Source organism: Podarcis erhardii, assembly GCF_964252035.2.
Source record: "Podarcis erhardii genome assembly, chromosome: 1".
Classification (NCBI taxonomy): domain Eukaryota; kingdom Metazoa; phylum Chordata; class Lepidosauria; order Squamata; family Lacertidae; genus Podarcis; species Podarcis erhardii.
The window spans coordinates 76,299,429-76,316,616 of NC_138497.1; the positions used below are offsets into that span (position 1 = coordinate 76,299,429).

General features: G+C 43.7%; 1 protein-coding gene across 1 annotated transcript in view; it reads left to right on the plus strand.

Moving 5' to 3' along the window:
• The first annotated feature begins 955 nt into the window (after window positions 1-955).
• The window catches only part of DUSP8 (dual specificity phosphatase 8), an 80,211-nt gene continuing 63,978 nt past the window's right edge, over window positions 956-17,188 (plus strand). The window contains exon 1 of the mRNA XM_081840821.1: window positions 956-1,290. The gene's annotated coding sequence lies outside the window, so the exon portion shown is untranslated. The remainder of the gene's footprint in view (window positions 1,291-17,188) is intronic.

The following is a 17,188-nucleotide window of genomic DNA, read 5'->3' on the forward strand; positions in this document are numbered from 1 at the left end:
TAAGCAGTGGTTGGATGATCATATGCCATGGATGCTTTTGCTGAGATTCCTGCATTGCAGGGGGTTGGACTAGATGACCCTTGGGGTCCCTTCCAACTCAACTCCACGATTCTATGAGAATACCTGTGTTATTACTATTAACACTGTTTACTTTGTCACACAAAATCTAAAGGCATTTTCATATGTGTTGGCCCGCATGAAAAATTCCAAAATCCACACTCGGGCAATACTTCTGTTATTATGCCAACCAAAATGTTACAGTAGCTTAGATACTATTTTGTGATATTTTGGTTGGCCTAATAAGGGTGTTGCCCTAATATGGATTTTGGAACTGCTTCATCTTCTAAATCTATCCTTCTCTGGGTCATCAGGACCAGCATTTGTGCTTCTTTGCCATATAGAAAAAGCACCGCTAAGGTTTCGATACAAGAATGCATTTGTATTGGAGGTCATTTGGTACATCACTCCATCTGATGTGAAAATCTTAAGCCTGCTTCATTCAGCAGCCAACCAATTAAACTTTCTCTTGCCTTTGGCACAAGGGAAAAATCTTTCCCAGTTCCTCCTTCTGAGCAGCAGGGATTATCTGTGCACCGCTGAAATGAGCCAGCCCTCCCTTCCCCTCCTGCAACAATAAATGCCACTTTGATTTAGAATGAGCGGCTTGTTTTACAGTGCTGCATCTCTGCACCAGCTTTCTCCACCGAGGCTGGGGCATTTCCCTTTTAAGAGCTTGCGAAACTGGAAGGGAACGAGGCAAAGAAGGAAAATCTAGGCCATTGCCCCTTTTAAACTGCAATTCTGCCTGCCTGTCTCCCTTTAATCTGCACCCAAAGCCCCAGGATCAGAGGCTGACGTCATCCTGCCCCTGAGCCTCCCTCTCTGATTGGCTGAGGGTGACGTCAGGTGCTTTTTTTCAAGGCATGACCTCATCCTCAGTTCATTTTTAGTTCTAAAGTGCAACCTTCTGTCTTCCTGGATCCCTTCAGCCCTGTTAATGCTTATCTGTGCTACCTCCCCCCCCCACTACCCTCGCCCCTTCTGCAGATACATGCCTGCCCCTTAGTTACAGGGCTGACATTATGAGCGCATTTCAGTGTGGCTGCGCGCGTGTATTTGCAGAGGGTTAGATCTTGCATCATCAGCACTTGCCCCAGCGTTTTCAGAGCGTTTCCCATCCGACCTTCTCCTAATTGTGGTTAAATCATCCTGACGAATGTGCAGAAATCTGCAATCAGCTGGAGGGTTTAAAGGGCTTTGATCCTGGGCTGCAGAGGAAGTGCCAGGAAGGTAAGTGTTTTTAAATGTTATTAAGGATCCGCGCGAGAGTCGGGGGTGGCGGTGGGGACTGAACTTCCACGTATCGCTTAATGACCCTGCAGAATACTGCAGTACGGGAGATCCCATGCGGGTTTGTATGGGGGGCGGGTGGGCAGCGGGGTGGGTGCTACAACCTGCACAGGCTTTTAATACGCTTATTGGACCTTCCGCATCAAGACGCGAATGCTGCATGTTGCTGCATTCAGCATGCGTTCCCCTGGAATCCTATGTGTAATGCCGGCTTCTACTAGATCTGTGACTGTGCATAAATTTAGTGCATGCATCGTAATCTTATCTGGGAGGGGAAGGCTTTGGGGATGGGGGAGTGGGGTGGTGCTAATTTTGGAAGGTAGAGTAGGTGCCGAAGGTTTTTGCAAAAAATAAATAAAGGTGTAATTCTAGCAGGAGGAACACCTCTCCAATGCTGCATACAGAAAAATGCGCAGTAGAGTCAGCCGTGCTGCAGGGAAGGGAGAACTGCGTTCAGCGAATCGCATATTTATGACGTGTGTTTAAGTAACAGGAGGGTTTTAAGAATCGGATTATACTAGGCTGAAATAAAACAGCAGGCTCCTGCGAAGTGGAGGGAAAGTCTCTGTGCTTATATATGTGTGTGCGCAGTTGTGACCGGGGCGGGGTGGGGGGGACGTGTTTGTGTGCGTTTCTGCTAAGAGGTGGTTGTTATGCCTCGAGACTTTTCCAGGAAGGATCAGACGAGGAGAAATGTTCAAGGCTCGCTTCGGATGCGGAGCGTGGAGTGTCCTCATTCTTCTTAGGATTGCGGGGGGAGAGAGAGACAGAGACGGTCCATAAAGCTTTCCCTCTGTGGTTTGTGAGGTTGGTGTTAACAGCCCTGTGGTTTCCTAATGCCGAAAGAGTTTGGTTTGCCGCCCGGTTCCTTGGCGCTTCGCAAGCACCCGAGGAAACAAGAGTCTGCTGCGTTTTACCTTGGCTAGCGCCTTGACTAGGAGCAGCAGTGTGTGTGTGTGTGTGTGTGTGTGTGTGTGTGTGTGTGTGTGTGTGTGTGCTGTGATTCAGCATTTGACGGTTTGAAAACAACAACCACCTCATCCAATAGAATGGTCAGGAAGGTTTGCCCACATTTCATGTCTTCAGTTCAGTCAGGAACAGAGCAGGAAGGGCCTCCCCACCCCTTGGTGGTGGTGATGGGGGAAATAAGCACTTTTTTATTTTGTTTTTTGCACGATACAGAATTAAGATTTGGCTACAGCTGTGGCCAAGAAATACTGCATGCAGACGTTCTTCTGGGGCCTTTCTGTAGGAGAGGGATTGCCGACTTGTCATAATACATGGATTTTTTGGGTGGGTGGGTGTGAAATCACTATGCTGTCAGTTGCAAAGGTTCTAATCCAAGCTTCATTGCTTTAGGCACCACACACACACTATTAACAACCTGCATCTCAGTACGATTAAAAATATAAGATTTCTCTATACATCTCTCATAATGAACGTAAAGAGTTGTTTCAGCCTAGCTCCTGCAAGCATCAGCTTAATAGTACAGCCATCTACAGAAACGCTTGTACTCCCTTGTTTTGAAGCCTTGCAACAAATGACTCCCAATATCTTGCTGCAGTTAGGCTTAATTCTGGCACAACCCAGTTGAATTACGCTAGTCAAAATGCAAAAACTGCAGTGTGGAGGGACAGAAGCCCCCATGTAAATTAGCCGATGCAAGCCAGAACTTACCTTTTTGTACCTTTTTTTGGTAAGGCCAGTGCAACTTATATTTAAGGTTTGCATGACTACCTAGAAGCTTGGCATCACAACAACCCTGTGAGATAAATTAGGCTGAGAATACGTAAAACTGAGCAGACATTGATTTGCTTTATCCAGACATTCATCCAGCCATTGCATCAGGCTTACCCTCTGGGTACTATTTTATAAAAGTATGGATATTTTCACTGATGACACAAAGCGGTCAGCCTAGTCTTTCGTGCCACTTGTGTACAGGTGTGAACAATGGGAAAGTAAGGGAAACGAAGCTGTTTTTAAACCGAATGTGCATTCTAATTTGTGTAGGCTTTGCAATCGTATTTTGCATGCAGGGAATGCAAAAAAGAAAAAGAAAATACTTTCAGTGTCATGGATGAAAATGCTCTTTGTCTGTAATGAAGTCTAAGGAGGCTATGTGTGAATGGTCATTGCATCCAAGCCAGGGAAGTGTGCTGAGCAGACAGCATTACATATTTTGATAGGTCAGCTGATTTGTTTTGCATGTGAACAATAGCTGAGCTCAAGTCTGAATGAAACGGTGTGAGCAATAAAGAGAGAAGGGTTGCTAGCTTCACTGCACTGGGTTCTAGATGTCTTCTGTTCACTTCAAACCTTGCATGGGATGATCTCTCTCTTTCTCAGTCTCCCTCTCTCACACACAAACGCACACACACAGTTTGATCCCCTCTCCAGTTCTTTTCTTGTCACAGAAAGGGCCCAGATACCTCATCATAGGGAAGATGGACCAGGCGCCCTCCAGTCCCCCCAGACAAGGCTACCAGATTTCAACTTGGATATGTTTAATCATTCTAGAGCTGCAAAGGGATTCATCCACAGCATCCTGATCCTCTCTTTCTTCTTTGGCCCCTTTGTTCATCTTCTCTTTCCAACTGCTGAGTGGTTAAAAATAAATAAATCCCTGGTGGAAATGGTTGGTCAAGAAGCTGTGGATTCGGAAAATTCAAAACCGCCCCTTCCTTCATGGCTATGTGCTTGTTCAGAAACAGCATGATCTCTGGGTTGCAATTTAGCAGCTTGACTAGCAGGCCAGTGTAGACGTTTGAGACTGCGGTGTGTCACACGAAGAGAGCCTGCGCTTCCAAGGGGAATCCCACAAAGAAAAATGAAAAGCATCCCCAAAGCCCGGGGTCATTGGCCAAATACGATTGTGTACGAGGAAACACTCTCCCACTCTCAATTAGATTGAACGACCAGTCAGATTCAGAGTACGGCCATCTGCATCTGTGCACTGATTCAGTTCTTATGAGTTGTGCTGAGCGCCACTCATTAAAATGTCGAGCAGCAGGCAGTGCAGGTGAGAGCAGTGACTGGTGGGAGTTAGGAAGAGGATTGCAAAGCAAGCCTCCCGGTTGCTGGCCTGGCACTGCAGTGAAAAGCACTGTCCAGAAGCATCTTAAATAGCATATGTTTAACTCCAGTACTGAGCTGTATGCTTTGCAGAAAACAGAAGGGTCACAGCACCTTCCCCGTCCTGAGCACATGCGTCTCTTGTGGCTTGACAGAAATGAAGGTGAGAAGCATAGCTTGGTACTGGGAGTATCAAATATGGACAGAAAATGAATGAACCTTACATCATTTCATTTCCTCATGCTGGAAAGGGGTTGTTTGTAGATGGGCTATTTCTCCACAGGGGCTTGGGGAAAACACTTCTTTGTTTGTTCACAGGTCCAGCTAGTGTGTTTCTGTAATGAGCAGGATTTTTAAAACCCACACAATTGGCTGTGCAGGATGAAAACGCCTACTCTAAAGATCAAGCTATCCAGGCAAGAATTCTCCAACTGTTTAACCCTGAATATTCTCCAGTATGGCATAGCGAACTTGTTAAGTGTGTGGATATGTTTGTACCACAGATACAGGAGAAGGTGATCTTCAGGTGATGTGGTCACAAGTCAAAGATTTAAGACCAGCACATTAAATTGGGCCTGGAAATAGACTAGCAGCCAGTGCAGCTGACAAACCACTGCCATAATTCAGTCAGAACCATGGGCTAGGAGTGTGTGTGTGTGTGTGTGTGTGTGTGTGTGCACACGTGCACATTCATATAATATTGTATGGTATATGAAGTTAAACATGGTAGTAAGATGGTCTTCAGTGAAACGTGGAAAAAGGCAACTAGAGATTCACTCTTTATTCATTATTCCATAGGAATAGCTAAAGGGGGAAAGTGGGGTGATGGTTTAGAAAGTGCTCTAAATAGGTAATGGTATGCACTGACAGAGCAGGGTGGAATGAATGGAATATGGCTTGTTGAAACTTTGTATATCCCTTCATCCTGGGCTTTTAATTTCACACGGTGAAATTTGCGCAGGCTTAGTGGATTCCACATCTGTGTTTGTGTGTTGTAGCAAAGAAGACAAGAGAGTCTGGCGACTTAAAGGCTGTTATTTCAGCATGAGATTTCACATCCTTGTTTAAAAAGATGGAGAAAGTATGCAGCATGTAAACAAGAGAAACACAGCACTGAGTATTTATAAAGTATGGCCCTGTCACTGAGTTATCTGCAAGAAAGCTGCAATTTTTATTTATTTTACTTTTGTACAGGGGTCATATAAAATCCTTGCAAACTGCAGCAACCTTTCACTTTAGCGGCAGGACAGAGCCATTTCAATGCTTTCTATCCAAATGAATATTAAGTTAAAACTAGTTCTTCAAGCTCTGCATTTTGCAAAATTATTTCATCAAATATTCGTTTGGAGTAAGTTAGTCAGGGCAAGATAACATAGTGGAAGAGAAGTGAACCTATTATTGGGTTTTTCTAAGGCTTGTCTGCACTCTAGCAGTGGGACCATAATGCCTACTTCATCATAAATTTGGGTTTAACAGTGCATTATATAGAAGGGCAAGCAGTTACTACATTTGTTTATTCATTTATTTAAAAATAGCGGGTATTTTCCTGTTTGCAATTCATTGATTTATATGTTTCAGTGTAGACTATCAGTAGAATTAGTCAGAGCTATTTTATATGAAATCAATTATGGGATATATTAATATGGGCTTGATTTCTACTCATGGCTGACAGTTTAATCTTTGCTGCTGATTTAATAGAGACTTAGACCACATCTTGCAGTCAAATTTATACTGGCGTGGTTTTTTTCTTTAAATGTGGAGAAGCTGGGTGGGCCAACATAGTTTATTTTGTAGTGAGCTAATTGAGGTTTTTTTGTAGCATTTATGCTGGTTTAACTGCTGTAAGTTTACTCTCTCGCATATTAGTGAAAACTGAAAGCAAGTGCACTTGAAAAAATGCAAGTGCTTCTGAAAAGTAGGCGGCTTTTGGCAATTTTCCTGTAGACACAAAGTGGTTTCTTATGGTAGTCTTAATGGACTGTTGATGGAATAAAGTACCAGAGTCTTACATCACTTGCAATCAAGCTGAAATGGGAAGCGGAGGAGAAAATACAGTGAATTAAACTCTGCAAAATTAAACACACACATGTTTCTGAGGCATTAAAATAGCATAAATGGTAAAGATACCTAAAGAGTTAATCAACAGTGTAAATATTTCTTACACTGCTATCTAAGTCATGACTGCCAGTAAATCATCTTTCCTACTTTTTATGCCAATATGGCAACAATGTTGTAAAAAGCTATTGAAGAGCTTCTTAACTGTTTCAATTAATTAAAACTACAGAGAGCCAGTGTGGTGTAATGGATAGATGTGAGATTAGAATTGGCGGTAGGGGTGCGCTGCATGGGAATAGTAGAAATTGTGGAAGCAAGATAATTGAAATTGGAAATTATTTTCTTGATGTCATTTTGATGCCTCGTGCTCATTATCTTTTTTGGTGGAGTTGTCTATTCCAGATACCTTTTCCAGTACCTGGAGTCCTGGTCACCCCATTTTTCTTCAGATATTTCTTGTTGTTCTTTAAGCCACAAGTGAGGTGGGTTTCTACATTTCCTTACTGGTTCCATATTATGTGAAAGACACAGAAACAAGAAAGATAAAATATTTTAGTAGATCAACTTTGCAGGGGAAAGACTGACGTTTCAGTTGGACTGTTACAGTTTGCAAAACTTTCAGGACTCAGAGCCCATCTTTTGCAAAGCACTGCTCTCCCAACAATAGTTAGCAAATGAAAAGTCCCTCTACCATATGTTGGGCTGGTGTAGATCTGGAAGTTTTGTTTAACGTCTCTCCCATCACTTGGACCACAGTTGCTCTGTGTGTGTCAGAGACAGAGACTGCTGCTATGAGCTTTAAACTATTGATCTGCATTATAGTAATTTTCCTTTCGGAGCATTGGCTTCTGTGGAGATACAGGACTTGGATCTTCATCTGTCTCACTGTTAGCCTGGCTTTGAATTGGGTTAGCTCCAAGGTGCACTAATTTGTTACATTAAGCTGTTCAGTAGGTATGGTTCATAGACTGTGCCAATATGTGGAACTCCTGCCCAGCACTGAAAAATGAAAAAAGGCGATACAAGATGGATTTCTTTATGTTCTCAGCTGATGGTCTGAAACATGAATTCTCCCTTTGTACATAGGTAGGAAGTGCATAAATAATTTTCTTTACCATTAATGTTAAAACTTCAATTAACATCAGTAAGGTCCATATTCAGTAGTTTCACACATTCTGGCCAGTTTATGTTGATGTGTATAGCAATATGTGCAAAATAAACAGGGGAGAAAACTACTCTGGAGTGGGTGTTTACACATTTATTTAGCTATTTCTTCTTTTTTATCAGTCATATACCAGTTCTAGTGAAATTCTAAAGCTAAAGTGAGATCAGCAGCAAAATGGCGTAGGGGAAAGGATTAAGGCTGTGCATCACTGGATTGCATCTGATTCAACCATGTTTAAACTATGTCATGGAAAATAAGTAGGCATTGTATCTGTAGTTTTAATTCATTACTGAAACAGGGATGAATAAAACCCTTTATATGAGCATGCCTGTCCGCTTCAGAGCAACGCTTACAGGATGAATTCATGTAATGGTTAATGCATTACAAGCTTGCTGCGGGCCTCCTTTCCTTTCCATTGACAAATACTATGCTAAGAGACTTGGACTGTGTTGATGGTGTATATTTATTGATTACATTTTTATCTTGCTGTCCCTGCTATGAGCTCAGCACTGTGTGTGTTGCTCCTTCCTCCTCCTCCCAGTCTTCCTATGCTGTGTTGAAAGGTAGCCCAAAGTGCTTCCAAATGAATTGTGCATTTGAACATGGGCACCTTTGAACCTAGTACAACAAGAACTGACAACACAGGCAGGCAACCAGTCAGGTCTTGAAAATCCCAAATGTGCTATGTGTGTGTGTGTGTGTGTGTTGAGTGGTGATGTTCCTCAAATTTCTGTTTCTTTTGTCAAGGAAATTTGCATGGCTGTGTGCAAGATAGTGCTTAAAAATCTGGTGACAAAGAAATTACTCGATGGATGCAAGAAGCAGTTTTGTTAAGCACGGCACATTCTTTGTCCAGGGAAATGTATATACCTTTTTAAATATATACAGTATGCTTTCCTTTTTTATTGCTCCTAAAAGGAGGCACTGATAAAGAAAAGCTTGCCTTCTGCAATGCATTTTGGAGCGAGTAAAAAAAAAGGAATATTAGAATATATATTTCTGTGACAAAGAGCTAAACCGGGGCTGGGAAACCTGTGGCCCTCCAGATGTTGCTGGACTCCAGCTCCCATCAGCCCCAGTCAGCATGGTCAGTAGTCAAGGATGATGGGAGTTATATTTCAACAGCATATGGAGGGCCACAGGTTCCCATCCAAGAGCTAAACTCAAGAAGTGCTGTTTTTCAGAATAAAAAACTGCTTGCTTCAGCATTTGAATCATTCCATTTGCCTCTGGATATCCAGTGCCAGTGGCCCCAGAATTTGAGGCTGGTGCCTTGACATTTTGCATTACTTGGCCTATAAGCAATCAAGTGATGGCTTCTGTTATCATGTGAGAATTATGGTCATTTGAGTTCTTTGAATGTCTTCTCCTTTTGTTTGCTAAAATCTGAGTTATCATTTTCACGAGGCCGTTCTTTTTTAAGCCTTCCTCCCCCCCCCCCACTTGTTCCTAGCTTTGACACCAGCATATGGTTTGATCAACTAGTAACTGGCCCCAAAGATGGAGATATGGTGCCAAATTGGAAAGGGATTCAAAAGGAAGAAAAATTCCACTTGGTTCTTTCCCATGACCAGTGGGCTTTGTTGCACCTAAAAGACCAGCTGCCCTAACTGCTTTTCATTTCCCCTTCTAAAGAACTACTGGAACGTGTGATAGGGTTGCCAGCATCCTGGCTTGACCTGCTCCTGTGTCGTTAACAGCAGGCTGGTCTAAAGAAATTGGTAGCTTTTTATTGCATGGGCATGGCACGGAGCATATTGCCATCTGCTAATGATCTGTATCAGCCTTCCCTAGTCCAGCTGTGCTGCCTGGAGATAATGGAGGGCACCAGGTGGAGAAGGATGATATAGACCAACCTTAAAGGCGAAGGTGCAATGGCTGATCAAATGTTTACATTCCTAACTGGTAGTAGACCAGGTTATTTCCAATCCACATTATTCAGGACTGTGCACTTAAGCAGGAGCTGGAGCCAGTCTCACCTTGGAGGATGTCTTCATGTTGGATGTTTCTGCAAATGTTTCTTGCATAAACACTTTACACTTGTAGGTGCATAATGCTAAAAACTTTATTGTGCACCTTAAAACGTAATTGTGAAGTGGCCTCCTTGGATAGGGCATGCCATCAGACAAAGGACAGGCTTTTGATAACAAGAATGCCCTAAAAAGTATACAACTTTGGAATCCATTTTTGAGAACAAATACTGCAATGTTCTGGCTCCCTTTTCCAGCCAAAGTGGCTAATGAGCTGACCCATTTTGCCAGCTGTTACATCAATGATCCCACTGGAGATTATCTGTGCTGGAATGCTTTTTCCCTATTCTGTAAATTGGTGCAGTGAGGAATGAGAGATTTTGTGATGCAAGAAGAAAACCATTAAATTCCAGCAGTGCACATTTGCTACTCTGGGTAGCTGGGCTGGATGAGGGAGGAAGAAGAACATTCAGTTGGTTGATCTCTTACCCTCCCCCCAAAACACTGCATCAGCAAACACAGCAATCCTGTTTGTAAATCGCAATTTTCAACCTAAAATTCAGGAATCGCATATCCCATAGTGTTGGCCCATCATCTGCATGCCAGATGTTCTTCCTCTTGGCATAAAGGTAGAGTATGTAAGTAGGACCTCTCCAAGCTCCCCGATAGTGCCAGCCTATGAATCTCTTTGAGAAACTATTGTGCTTACAAGTACTGGTGCTTGCAGGAAGTTGGACAGGTCTTGAACTGGATTGAACAGCTAAGGAACGGTCACACCTAGGCCAGTGTTTTGCATTACTTTTTATTATACTGGAGGACTTAGGAATGCAGAGGTCTTTCTGGAATTCCGCTTTTATAGTCAGTCATTGGAGTTCATGGGAAGGGTACATTGTTGTCTTCTTATGTGAGTCACTCCTATGATTTGAACCATATCATTGGGTAGGTTTATACATGTGCTTATTTGTTGAAAAGTCATGGCTCTGCTGAGAATGCAGGAGTTCAGTGGACCATTTTGAGTTGGGAGACTATGGACAAGCTCCCACAAATATTAGACTTGTTTCGTATCTCTGCCTCTTCAGAGTGCAGGTAAGGCTGGCCTAATTGAATATGCTCCAGAAATCTTTCCCAAACACAGAAAACTGGATGTTCAGGGGGAAAGGTTTTAGTCTAGTGTACTCCCAAGCGTGCTAGTTTGTATATACAGAAAAGTATTTTGATTCATGTTCTTATTAACAGATTTTGGCTTTTCACTTGTACTTGTCACAGTGCTAAAGAGTCTTACAAATGCCAATCAATTTCCATATGGGCAGCAAGAATGAGGGCTACAAGATCTTATGAAGGAAACATATAATCTTTGCTGGGAAGATGCCTAGGACAGATGGTCTAGGAATGGATTGACCCATTCTTTTTTTGTTAATTTATTGGTATAGAATTGAGAAACTGCCTTCCAGGTCCACAATGTGTGTTATTTGCAGTTCAATGAGCATATTAGGAAATGCAACTTAAACTCCACTATAAGAAGACTGAAATGTCAACAGTGAATCAACCTTGTTCAGTGATTAAACAGTCTTTAATTATTTTTGTGTGTCAAATAGAGGTCCAGAACTCAGGTTATATAGCATGCCCAGTGTCTGCTTCACATGCTTCTTATAAACTATCCATGTTTCCACAGGACAGGCTAAGAAAGCTGTTGTAAATACTGGAAACCAAGGCAATTCATGTGAAGCGTGTGGCATTAATTTCCAATATATTTTTGACTATTTCATTCTAGTAAGTTGCCTTGAGGTCTTTTTTTAGATAGGTGTGCTATCCCTTCTTTTTTCTTTTTTGAATAAATAAGTAATATAAAATAAGACTTGATTGGCATGAGCAGTGAAAATCTGCACTCATGAAAGTAACTTCTGTGCTGAACGTCTTTTAATGAGCGATGTTACGAAAATGCTAATTACGCATATGTTGCCCTATTTTTCTAATTGCACCTGTTTTCAACATTGGTTTGCTCTTCAAAAGTTAGCCAGAGGGAGTGCAGAGATTAGTACAGAAAAAAGGAGGGCTGAGAGTGGAATCCTACCCGATTTGAGTGGATAAGGGCCATCTCTTGAAAAAGACTTTCAAAGATGCTTTTGGGCCCCAAAGCAGACAAGGTATCTCCACCCACACATAGTGGGCAACACCTTAACAGGGCAGTCTGTGGAGATGTTGTCGTCTCCCCATTCCAAACTGATGTCCTGACTGTAGGAAATTGCCTGGGCAGCAGAGAGAACCAGGCTATGCCTGAAATAGTAAGAAACCTGGTCAGTGTCTGCCGGGGCTCTAAGGTATAGCTGTTGCCTGGCATCTGTGCGGTTGCTGTGGAAACACAAGGCGCTAACTTGTTAATAGGACTCGTATCCTTGCGGCAAAAAGATGAATAATGATTTGGTAATAGTCATGTGATGTAGGGATTCCTTGTGTGGCACGGGGTGGGTGCTAGAGTGAGGCTTGCTAAGCACTTAAGCACTTGAAAGAAGAAGGGGTGGGTGGAAGGGAGGGAGGGGGTAGGGAGAGATTTTAGCTACAGTGCCAGAATTTACATCTTAATAAGACTGTAGGTAGCTGCCCAACTTAAGCCATCCTGCCAGCATTTCAGGTTCTAAGCTGACAGTTACTTGCCTTAGTAATCCTTCCGGCAGATAATAAACTGCCATGCCTGAAGACTGAACCAAGAATTACTTTCTGTCAACCCCTTGCCCTGCACATATTTTATTCTGAAGGCTTGCACACACTGTTACCCTTTACCCTTTAATTGCTGTACCAGGAAGCAAGTGCTACATGTAGCTCCCTACATAATGGCAGCCCTGTCTCCAAGCGGTGGCTACAGAAGATGCACTAAACAGCAGCTGGAAGCCCCAGGGCTATATCTGGCCTCTTACTTGCCAGGCTAGAAACAAATGGGGTATGGAGAAAATAGCTGGGGATTCACTCAGACCATCTCACTATGTGTTTGGTGGCTGTGTGAACATGCAAATAGATGTAGATCATGGGTAGGCAAACTAAGGCCCAGGCCCAATTGCCTTCTCAGTCTGGCCCGTGGACAGTCCAGATATCATCGTGTTTTTACATGAGTAGAATGTGTCCTTTTATTTAAAATGCATCTCTGGGTTATTTGTGGGGCATAGGAGTTTGTTCATTCCCCCCCAAATATTGTCTGCCCCCCACAAGGTCTGAGGGACAGTGGACTGGCCCCCTGCTGAAAAAGTTTGCTGACCCCTGATGTAGATCCTGAATGGCACACAATACCGCCCCTCCACATGCTCCACCATGGAGGAGCACATATTCTACATTGCAATGTGCCTGCAATTGTGTTGCAGCATTCCCTGCTAACCAGTTTCAGCTACAAAAAGAGCCTCATGTCCAGTACTGTACATGCAATAATTTATTTGTGTAGTTAGCAACACTTGAACGGAAAGCTAATCCTGGTCCAGCAATGGTCATAGCTCTTATATTGGCCAAAACTGGTCAAGGGGCTGCAGAGGCTATCTGGGCCTCCACTAATGTAGCTGGTTGCAGGAGCACCTCCAGATTGTGTGTCTTCTCTTTCAGAGAGGCTGTAACTTCATTCAAGGCTGACAGTTGGCCAGCTTCTCAGACACAGAAACCACTCGCCCACAGAGCCTTTCCTGCCAAGATTCTAGCTCGTTTCCCCTCATTCATTCCACCACTCCATCCAGGTATGCATCCAGGACCTGCATGGCATCTTGCTTCAGACAGAGAAATAGAGCTGAGTGTCACCAGCATACTTTTGGTAGCTTGTGTTAAATCTTCTAATGGCCACAAATAGCACTGGGCATAAAGTAGTGCTCCATAGCTTAATTGCTTGGGGACCAGAAAGCACTGTCCCAATGCTACTGACTGTGCTTGGCCCAGCAGATAGGACTGGAACCACTGTTACACAGTGCCCCTGATACCCATCCCACAGAGCTAATCCAGGAGGATACCATGGTCAATAGTGTCAAAAGCCACCAAGTGACTGAGAAGAAGGGGCAAGTTCACACTCCCCTTGTCTCATTCTTGATAATGGTCATCCATCGGGGCAACCAAGACCAATTGGGTCCCATGGCTAGGCCTGAAACCAGATTGGAATGGGTCTAGATCAGGGTTAGGGAACAGGATGTGGTCAGCTGGCAGGCTAGTCGTTCAAGTCCCTCAGCCCCTTGGTGATGATTGCAAACTCTGCTTTGGAAGGAGTTGGCTGCATTTGGGCATGGCTTGCATCTGGTGCCCAATTTAAAAGGTGCTGAATGCAAGCCCTGCTTGTCAAGGAATTATTAGAAGTACACTTTAAGGTTTCTGATTTGTTCTTTCTCAGCCATGGTTTTACTAGCACCACATCTGATGTCTTGTACGGAAAAATAAGGACACATAGGCTGGAAGTTTTGGTACATAGGCCAGAAGTTTGCCATGCCTGCTTTAGATTAGGCAGGCATGTCCAAAGTCCTAATGGGTCCTGTTGGTCAATTCAATCCGGCAGTATATGTCCTGGGGTAAAATCCTTAAAAAAAGCCCAGCAACTTCAATCCTAAAAAAACCTCAACTATTTTTGGGGGGTAAACTTTAATCCTAAAAAAAGCTCAGTGACTTTGGTCGGCCCTCACGCATGTTCACTTCATCAAATCTGACCCTCTTTGAAAAAAGTTTGGCCCCCCCTTCTCTAAGGATTCCTGAAGTTGCATTCAAGGAGCTTAGTGCTCTCTTGGCATGCCTCTACTGTATCTTCTCCTCCCTTCACTACAGGAACTGCATGTTGTCCTCAGGCAGCCTGTAGTTACCCTAATACCAATGTTAAGCTGCCCATCTTGTCCCAAAGCTGCAACTTGGCACTGCACCTCCTCCTTTAATATTTTCATTCAGGTTAACCCTGTGCCCATCTCCTCACTAAAGTCATTCAAGAGAGATGTGGGATTAAAGGATTATGATAATGGTCTTCAGGAGCACTCAAGAAGATTACAGTGGCTTTGATAAACTGATAAAAGAGGGGCATCATATTAACCTTCCCCACCTTTAAGAATTAGTAGCCTGGTGGTCATTGTATTGAGGTAATAAGGTATACCTAATTCCTTAATTTTACCTCATCTTCATAAAATGCCTAGATTTGCAGCTTGCTCACATGAATCCCCTCTGAAGTTTGTAAAACTGTTGCTGGGTTAATGAGGAAGGTCTATTTGTGTTAACTAGTATCTTAAGAACATGAAAACCCTACTGGGTCAAGCCAAAGGCCCATCTTGTCCACTATCCTGTTCTCACAGTGGCCCAACTGATGCCCATGGGAAAGCAGCAAGCAGGACCTGAGTAAAACAGGACATTCCCCACTTGTGATTCCCACCAACTGGTGTTCAGAGACACATTGCCTCTGACAGTGGAGGCAGGACATTGCCAAGAAGATTGTTTTCTTGTTGGTAGCTTATGTATTTGGTTTAACAGTTTTTGTGATGTAAGGCCTTTGGTCCTTAACTTGAAGAGTTTTAGGTATTTGTGGCCTCCAGTGGGATAGGATGTTTTAGACCTGCCCCTTATATGAATGGATGTGATTTTAGTTTTCTATTCTCTTTTGGGGGTTTTAAGTATTTGGTTTTAATGTTTATACTATTCTGTAAGTCACTTTTAGACACTTTTTGTGAGCCCATTAGCAGACTCTGCACACACTTGAACCAATGCCATGAGTAGCTCCTCCTATCTGAACTGGACCTCAGAAGACATCCTTTTTCCAAGGCCAAGTAGTGCTTCCTGGTAATATTATTTTTAAAAAGCTGTGAGAGAGAGACAATGAATAACACATAGCTTGAAAAATTGTAAATTTTGCTAGCTTATTAAGTTGGGGGTGGGATCAGACTAAATTATATTTTTAAATTCAGCTGTGCCAGAGTCAAGTCAAATATTTCCCCCCTCCCTGCTGTTTCCCAAGAAGATATTGTTTTCCTTTGCTTTGGCAGCCTGATAAAGAAATAGGCTAAACATTTTCAGATTCTTCCCTGGAAATTTTGTTATTTTAAAATTAATAATTAAGAGGGTTTTTAAATAACTTGGTTGAAGTCATGTTGCTGCCACTCTTCCCAGCAGCTGACCCCCGCAAGTCAAATTCAGCCAACCAGTCGTATCCTGTTGTAGTTGACAAATATCTCTCCTTTTCCTTTCCTTTCCTTTCCTTTCCTTTCCAAGAGGTGTATTGAACCTGTGGCAGGCCTTAACACATGGCTAGTGGACTGCATCCTCCTTGATGTGGGCCTGCTTTTGACTCACTTCTTCACTAGGATGGTTTTTGCTGGCAATTGCTCCTGGGATGAGGAGTTCCTCTGGGGGTGCAACCCAACACCTCTTAAGTTAACACTTTCCCCCTTATTTGGGGATGTGTGCATTTCCTATGTCTTGTAACTCATGATTTCCACTTCCAGTTTGCTTTCACTGCTTTTGAGCTTTTTTGACGTGTCCTTTTTCTTTCTTTCTTGGGGCTGGCTTTGTATAGTCTTTTGCAGGTAAATGACCACATTCCCCTGGGAGAAAATAGTGAGGTTGGGGGAAGGCACATACAAGAGGCTCAAACAGAAAATAGATGGGGGCAAGAACCAAAAATGGGCAGGAGCGCCCATCTCTTTGTCACCTCTCTCCATCCTTGTCTTTCCCCTTCCTTCATCCGCACCTCCCCTTTCACTCAGTCTGTCTATCCCTTCACATCCCCCCCATTTACATTCCTCCACACACCCTCCCTGTTTACATGCATCCTTCCTCTAGTTAGGGAGAGAGAATTATCCAGAAATCACAGCGCGTCTGACAAGAAACGCCTGCCTGCTTCCCTTCTCTCCCTTTCTCTCCTTGCTGTGATCCAGTGGGGCAGGAGAGAGGAAGGGCAGGGGATTGCTGGAGGCAAGCAGGCACTTCTCCTAGCGTGACAGCTCTGAGACCCCCCCCCTCCTGCCCCTATGCTGGCCATCCCAAGAGAAACCTTTTCCATGTTCCATGTTTGCCTGCTTGCATTTCTCTCTCCTTTTCTCCTTGCAGCTGCAGCTTGATCATGGCTGGGGAAACAAGGGAGAAGAGAGCATGGCAGGAATCGGGCACAGCCATGGGGCTGGAGGCTTGACCACAGAGTGCAGTGACTAGAGTGCCCTGTGGAAAGTTGCTCCAGGCTGGCTGGGCCTCTGCCCTCGCCCAGGAGGGGCCTGCCTGCCTACCTGCAGTTGTCTCCCTTTCTCTGTCTGTTCTTTAGTTCAGTTTGTACTTGTGCTGCTAGAGGACAGGAAGGGCAGAGGAGAGAGAAACAGGGTGGGGGTAGCGCAGGGCCAACCGGAAGCGGCTGGCAGACCTTATGGAAAGGGCCTTTGGGGGCCAGAGCTATGTCACAGGCCACCACAAACCTTTTTCATCAATGAAGGCTAGGTCAGAGCACAGGCTGGCTCAGTTCCTATTCAACCCTCACATGGATTTATTTCTTCACTACAGTTAAGCATATGCAAGGCACCTGAAAACCGTGTTTCTTTGAGCAGCTGTGATAAAGTTTAGTTTTGTTTTTAAATCTCTAGGTCCTCTTTTGAATTGTGTTTTG